This window comes from Nannospalax galili, unplaced genomic scaffold (genome assembly GCF_000622305.1).
Source record: "Nannospalax galili isolate Female #2095 unplaced genomic scaffold, S.galili_v1.0 scaffold867, whole genome shotgun sequence".
In the NCBI taxonomy this organism is placed as follows: domain Eukaryota; kingdom Metazoa; phylum Chordata; class Mammalia; order Rodentia; family Spalacidae; genus Nannospalax; species Nannospalax galili.
This window is the reverse complement of record NW_008355797.1, coordinates 130,165-137,118: the sequence shown is the minus strand read 5'-3', so window position 1 is coordinate 137,118 and position 6,954 is coordinate 130,165.

Genomic DNA, 6,954 nt, shown 5'->3' with positions numbered 1-6,954 from the left:
GAGGCGGAGGCCAGCCTGGTTTACATAGTGAGTTCCAGGACAACTGGGGCTACAGGGAGACCCTGTCTCAAAAAGACCAAAAAAAAAAAAAACCCAATAAGGCAGTCTATCACGCCGCCTTGGGGTTCCCCTCAATGTGGTCACTTATCAGCATCTCATATAATGACATATATTTGTTGAGAGAATTTCTGGTAAATTCCATTTTATCAATATTTTACCACACCTTCTCAAGGGTGTATCTTCTTGCCTCACTGGCCTGGGGTGACATGTCAATGCTATTCTTTGAAGTTAAAGCCTTGGTGAGTATTCACATTTTAGAGGGTATGAATGATGTTAAAAGCTGGGGAATTTAGAGAATCAAAATTTAATCTCACCTCCTTTTGTATGCCCTTAAAAGCTGTCAGCACCTGGCAGAAGTCATAAATATATGAAGGTTACTATTACAAACTATTACTTTATTACAGAGGGAATTTGTAGAGGAATAAAATAACCTGATCTCCCAGTTATTAGTGTGTGGCGTGTGAGTGCCAGCTGACTGTGGCTTTCTAGCTCCAGTAATACCCCCCAACTGACTTCCACTCCACATACCTTTATATCCCAATTTCTCCATCTGATAAATAGGTGAATTATAGTAAGGCATTTAAGGAGGGCTGGATCAAGAACAGAAGGTGTAATGATGTCCAATGTCACATTTAAGTTCTTTAAAAATATTTTATTTACTTTTGCATATGAATGTTTTGCTTCCATGCCAGGGGAAGTCAGAAGATGGCATCAGAGCTCATGGAACTAGAGTTAGAGATGGTTGTTAACCACAATGTGGGTGCTGGGAGCTGAATCTGGGAGCAACCATTACTCTTAATTATTGAGCCATCTCTCCAGCCCTTTTAATTCCTTTTAAATCAGCTCTTCTGAAACCAAGAATAGCTGTTAAAGCCAACAATGCATGTGCTGGTACATGCCAGTAGATAATGCTGGAGAGGGTGATGGAGGAGATTTTTGAGTTTGAGGCCAGCCTGGGTTATACCTTTAAGGATTTCTGGTAATGTGGAGGGTTAGAAGCTGCCTCTCTGTGACTCACTCAGGTGAGTCAGGATGACAAAATAGACTAATACTGTGAAGATCCACTCTCCCTCACCCAACACTAAGCAGTTGCCAGTAGTTCCTCAGATAAGGTTGATGCCTGATGCCCATTGATGATGAATGTTGTACTTTGGGGGCTTAAGCTGTATTAAAATGGGAGCAATGGCTGAATGGGTTAGGTTTAGAATAAGCCAATATTAGATATAAGCTAAAGGATCTTCTCCATCCTCTGTAGCCATACATAAGAAAAGATCCCAACCCAATTTCTCCATTCCTTCTCAAAGTCACTTCCTATTTTTGCAACCACCACCTTTCTTAAATAGCAAGATCAAAAATACCTGGCTAGAAACTGAAAATTAAGTCAGGAAACTGGGAAAAAGTTATATGTATAAGTGCATATATGAATTTCTATGTATGTGTGTGCTCTTATACTCTTTTTTAAAGGTTTTGCTCTTAGTCTTTGTTGGAAATAATGAGTTTTATTTATTATTTTTATTTTATGTGTATGAGTGTATTGCCCGCATATATATAGGTGCATCTATGTGCAGTTCCCGTGGAGGGCAGAAGATGGTGTCGGATCCCCTGGAACTGGAATTATGGGTGCTTGTCAGCCACCATGTTGGTACTGGGAATTGAACCCAAGTCCTCTACAAGAACAGCCAGTGCTCTTAATAGCTATCTCTCCAGCCCTCAAAATAGGTTTTTTTTTAAACAGTGTTTTCTTTTAAAGAAAATTCACATATTAAGACAATCAGCTTCAAGAAGAGATTTCTTGACCCATGGAAAATGATCCGTTTACTTAATATGTGAGAGATTTTAAAAATAGTTGATAATATAAACTGGTTGTGTAGCTGTCCACAACAAAGTCCCACCTTATTCAATTCTAAAGTACTTGATTTATAATTAAACTGAATGATAGTCTGGAAATGTGGTATAAACCAATCATTTTATTTTGTATTCTCTGTTCAAAGCAAATTTGATTATATTGTGGCTAAGTAAATTGTACCACTGTACATACAAAGCAGCTTTTTAAAGGTATTCAATAGATTATTTGAACTGTAGTTTTTTTTTTTTTTTGGTCTTTTTGAGACATGGTCCCCCTGTAGCCCCAGCTGCCCTGGAACTCACTATGTAGACCAGGCTGGCCTTGAACTCATAGAGATCCACCTGCCTCTGCCTCCCCAGTGCTGGGATTAAAGGCATATGCCACCACGCCCGGCTTGAACTGTAGTTTTAAAAAACCTGGAGAACATATCCATCCCAACAGATGAATAAAACACAACAAAGAAACACCAAAAATATGAGTTAGCAAGCCGCTATGGCATCTCAATAACTGCGCAATTCATCAATATTAGAAACCAGGGATAATGAGAAAGCTGAAATTCCAGAGAAAGTTTTCAGAGTCTGGTTTAGAAAGGGATCAGTGACCACCTAGGTGACTTAAGTGAGTGGATGAAGGAAATTAATTCAGGGTCTAGAAAAGAAAACGTAAAAAGTGGAGGAGCTGGTCAACGATTGGAGGAGAAATAAATTCAGCAAGGAAATTGAGTTTCTGAAAAAAAAAGCAAATAGAAATCCTGGGGATGAAAAAGTCAATTCATTAAAACAAAACAACTTTACTTTTGGGGAGCATCATTCACAGACGAGACAAAGGAAGAGAAAGAACTCATCAGTGATGGCAGACAAGGCAGAGACACTAATACGTTCAGACATACATAAAGAGGAAGGAGAACAAAGACATGAGCACCAGCAAAACTGCTAAGAACTCTGGGATACGAGCAAGAGACCAAACCTAAGAATCCACAGGGTGGAAGGAGCTGAGACAAAATAAAAAAGCATAACAAAATTTTCAGGCAATTATAGCAGAAATTTCCCAAATCAAGACAAAAAAAGGGACATACAGATCCAAGACTCATTGAGAACTCCAAACACAAATGACAAAGAAAGAGACTTTATACCACATATCACAGTCAAGATGTCAAAAGCACAAATCAAAGAAACAATATTGATAGCAGGAAGGGAAAACGCTAACTCATTGTGATTATGAGTCACAACTCATTATGTCAAACACATCAGAAAAATAGAGCCCTCATCAGCAACTCTTAAAGCCAGGAAAGCACGAAACAATATATTTCAAGTCCTGAAAGTAAATCATTGCCAAACAATCACTACATACAGCAGCACTATCTTTTGAAATTGATGGAGAAATAATAGCATTTCAAGATAAGCACAAAGTAAGACAATTCATGAACACTGAGCCACCACCACCGAAAATAAAGTAATGCTATATGTAGAGGAAGACAGACAGTTTCATCCCTGAAAGTGCAAGGGATAGTAAACTTCATGTGAAGAACAGATGAACAAAGGGAAGGTAAGAAAGAGCCCATCATGTCCAACACAGCAAACCAGAAGCTGCTTTCTTATTCAATGTAGTGCTCAGATTCATAGCTAGAGCAGTTAAGACATTAGGAAGAAATAGAAGGATTACAAATAGGAAAGGAAGAAGTCAAATTATCCTTATTCACAAACGGTGTTATCCTATAGTTGGAGGACCCTAAAGATGGTACAAGAAAGCTCTGCTTTTAGATCGGTTGATAAACATTTTCAGCAAAGTAGCAGGATACAAAATCAATATATTTTGATTCATATCAGTAGTGTTTATATAGTAACGATTACTTGCCAAGAAAGAAATTAGGGGGGAAATCCCATTCATAATAGCTTAAAAATATACCTAGGAATAAGCTAAACCAAGGAGGTGGAAAAGCTCTATGACAAAACTTGGAGATACTGAAGAAAGAAATTAAAGAATATACGAAAAGATGGAGAGACCTCCATGATCATGGATTAGAAGAACTAATATTGTGAAAATGTTTGTATTATTGAGTGGTCTACATATTTAATGCAACTCTTATCAAAATCCTAATGATACTCTTCTCAGAACTGGAAAAAATATTAAATTTCTTATAGAAACACTAGTGACCATGAATAGTCAGTGTAATTCTGAGCATAAAGAGCAATGCTAGAGATACCATAATACCTGATCCAAAATTATACTACAGAGCCATAGTAAAAATATACAGCATGATACTTAAAAAAACAAACATGTGGACAAGTGGAATGGGATAGAGGATCCAGAAATAAACCCATACAGCTATAGCCAGCTGATATTTAACAAAGGCGTTAAAAACATTGGAAAACAGAAAGCCTCATCAATAAGTGGTGCTGGGAAAACTGGATATCCACATACAGAATAGTGAGAATAGATCCATATCACTCACTCTACACAAAATCAGTTCAGAAAGGATCAAGGACCTTAGTATAAGACTTGACACTGAAACAGAGGAAAATATCTTAAGACATAGGCATATGATATCACATGTCTGAAATATCAGCATTTGGGAGGTGAAGGCAGGAGGATCGGGAGTTCAATGTCATTCTCAGCAATACCGAGTGCTTGTGGACAGCCTGGGCCATGTTTCAAAAAAAAAATCAACAAAAAATCCAAACAACAAAAATAATAATGAATGGTCTAGGCATAGGTAAGAGCTTCCTTAAAGGACTCCAGTAACAAAATATTTCCAAGGACTGACATGAGTTAAAAAGCTTCTGCATATTATAAGTCAGCTTAATTCTATATTTATTTAGCAGAATGATAGTATTAGGCTCTCCCCTGTGGCCTGTGACAGGTCTAGTTGCAGGTTGATGTCAATGTCAGGTATGGGCTCTATCTTATGAAGACCTTAAATCCAATTAGAAAGTGGTTAGTTACTCCCAATCTTCATGCCACGATTGCACCAGTGAACACATATATTGGCAGGCTAGTTGATGCTGTAGCTCACAGGATTCACAGTTAGGCATGTTGGTAATTTTCTCTTCTGGTAGCACGTGTAGCATGTCCCAGCACTATAAGGGCTAGCCAGTAGTGATGAAACTTTGAAGTCAGCACCAGCTTGGTTTCCCATTATTTGTTCTGCAGTTCATGTATGTGGTGTCTTCAGCAATAGAGTCTTACTGTGATGTTCTGGTGGGTAACCAAGAGCAAGAGCAATGGCCAGGCTGTTTGATGGTCTATGGGGCCCCTGGGCAAGAGCTTCAAAAGTGGGTATCCATTCCTGGCATTGGGCTTTTACTTTGCTAGCCTATGGTGTCTAGTAGGGCCAACGCCATCTTGTTATAAGGAAACTCCTTTTAAATCTGTGTATAATGAATATGTACATACTTTAAGAAGCTTCTGTTGTGGTAAGTTTCCATATGATTTTTTCTAGAGGTCTTTACTGTTAGTTATCACCACATTCCCTCTGTTGTCCTGCCCTCCCATTCCCCACCCCATTAAACCTTCCTACTCTCTATTTCTTTTCCTCCCTTTATATCATTCATTCCATCTTCCCATTAAACCTCCCTACCCATGGCCATTTATTAGTTTCCTGACCTCTCTGGATTTTCAAATTGAAGCATGCTTATCTAAGAATTCAAAGTCAGCGTCTACCTATGAGTAGAAAACATGTGATGTTTGTCTTTCTGGGTCTGAGATTCCTCACTCAGGATGATTTTTTCCAGGTGTGTTCAATTTTATGCATGAATTTCATAATTTCAGTTTTCTCAACAGTTAAATAATATTCAATTGAGTAAATGTACCATACTTTCACTATCCATTCCTAAGCAGGTGGACATCTAGGTTCTTTTAAACTGATTTCTGATGATTTATTGTTATACACATAGATTAAGGCATCTTTCAATTCTCTAGAGCAGCTTTCCTTTTTTCTATCTTCACTTTATTTTTTTAATGTATATTTTTGTGCATCTCATATAATAGATCTTAATAAAATTTAGACCCCCCCTCCCCATCCATGTCTCTCCATAGCTCCCGCACAGATGTCATGCATTGTGTCATATATGTTAAGTCCTATCTGGTCAAGCATTTGTACCCAGATGTCCCTCGGTGCAAGTTCATCTGCAGTCTAGTCAGCCTATCTGGAGTTACTTCCTTAAAGAAGATCCACTCTCCCTCACCCAGCACTAAGCAGTTCCCAGCAGTTCCTCAGATAAGGTTGATGCCTGATGCCCGTTTCCCCACTTTTATGTCAGGTTTTTGTCTGGTTGAGTCGGCGTGGATCTTGTGCCTGCTGGCACCAGTGTTGCAAGATCTTATGAGCAAGTTCTCAGAGGCCTGAAAGCCTGTTTCAATATGTTTATGCCCCAATCCTGGTGCTTACAATCTTTTTGCCCCCTCTTCTGCAATGGTCCTGAACCATGGGTGGGTGAAGTTTAGTATAGGAGCCCTATCCAGGGACACACACTCTGCAGCCTCTTATTCTCTAAAACTTGGCCAGTTGTGACCTTCTGTGTGCATCCCACTGTTGTATGAGGAAATTTTGCTGGTGAGAGTTGACAGATTATTAGCATTCTCTCTTCCCCCGTTCCACTATGTTCCACGAGGTCAGATATAGAGGTTCCACTGTAGATGTGTCACTTAGGGATGGGCACCTCTCAGACATATATTCTCTGTGTGTGACCAGTTGCAGAGCTCTGTAATAGCCTCCATTTGTTGCAAAAAGAAGCTTTTTTGAACAGTGACGTGCAGTATACTTGTCTGTAAATGTAAGAATCCATATTTAACATACAGTAGGAAATTTCTTTTGTCTAGAGATATGACAGAGATAGGGTTCTCTCTAGGATCTAAGACTTCTCCAGCCCTGTGTATTTCGCTATTTTTACCATGTCACCCATGAATCCCTCCAACTGAGAGGGCTTTAAACCCAATTAGATAGCTGTTGATTACTGGGTGAAAGTGCCACTGCTTCATCAATAGAGAAGTTTGCTGTGCCAGTTATTGTAGTTTATTAGGATTTACGTTGTAGTTTATTAGGATTTACA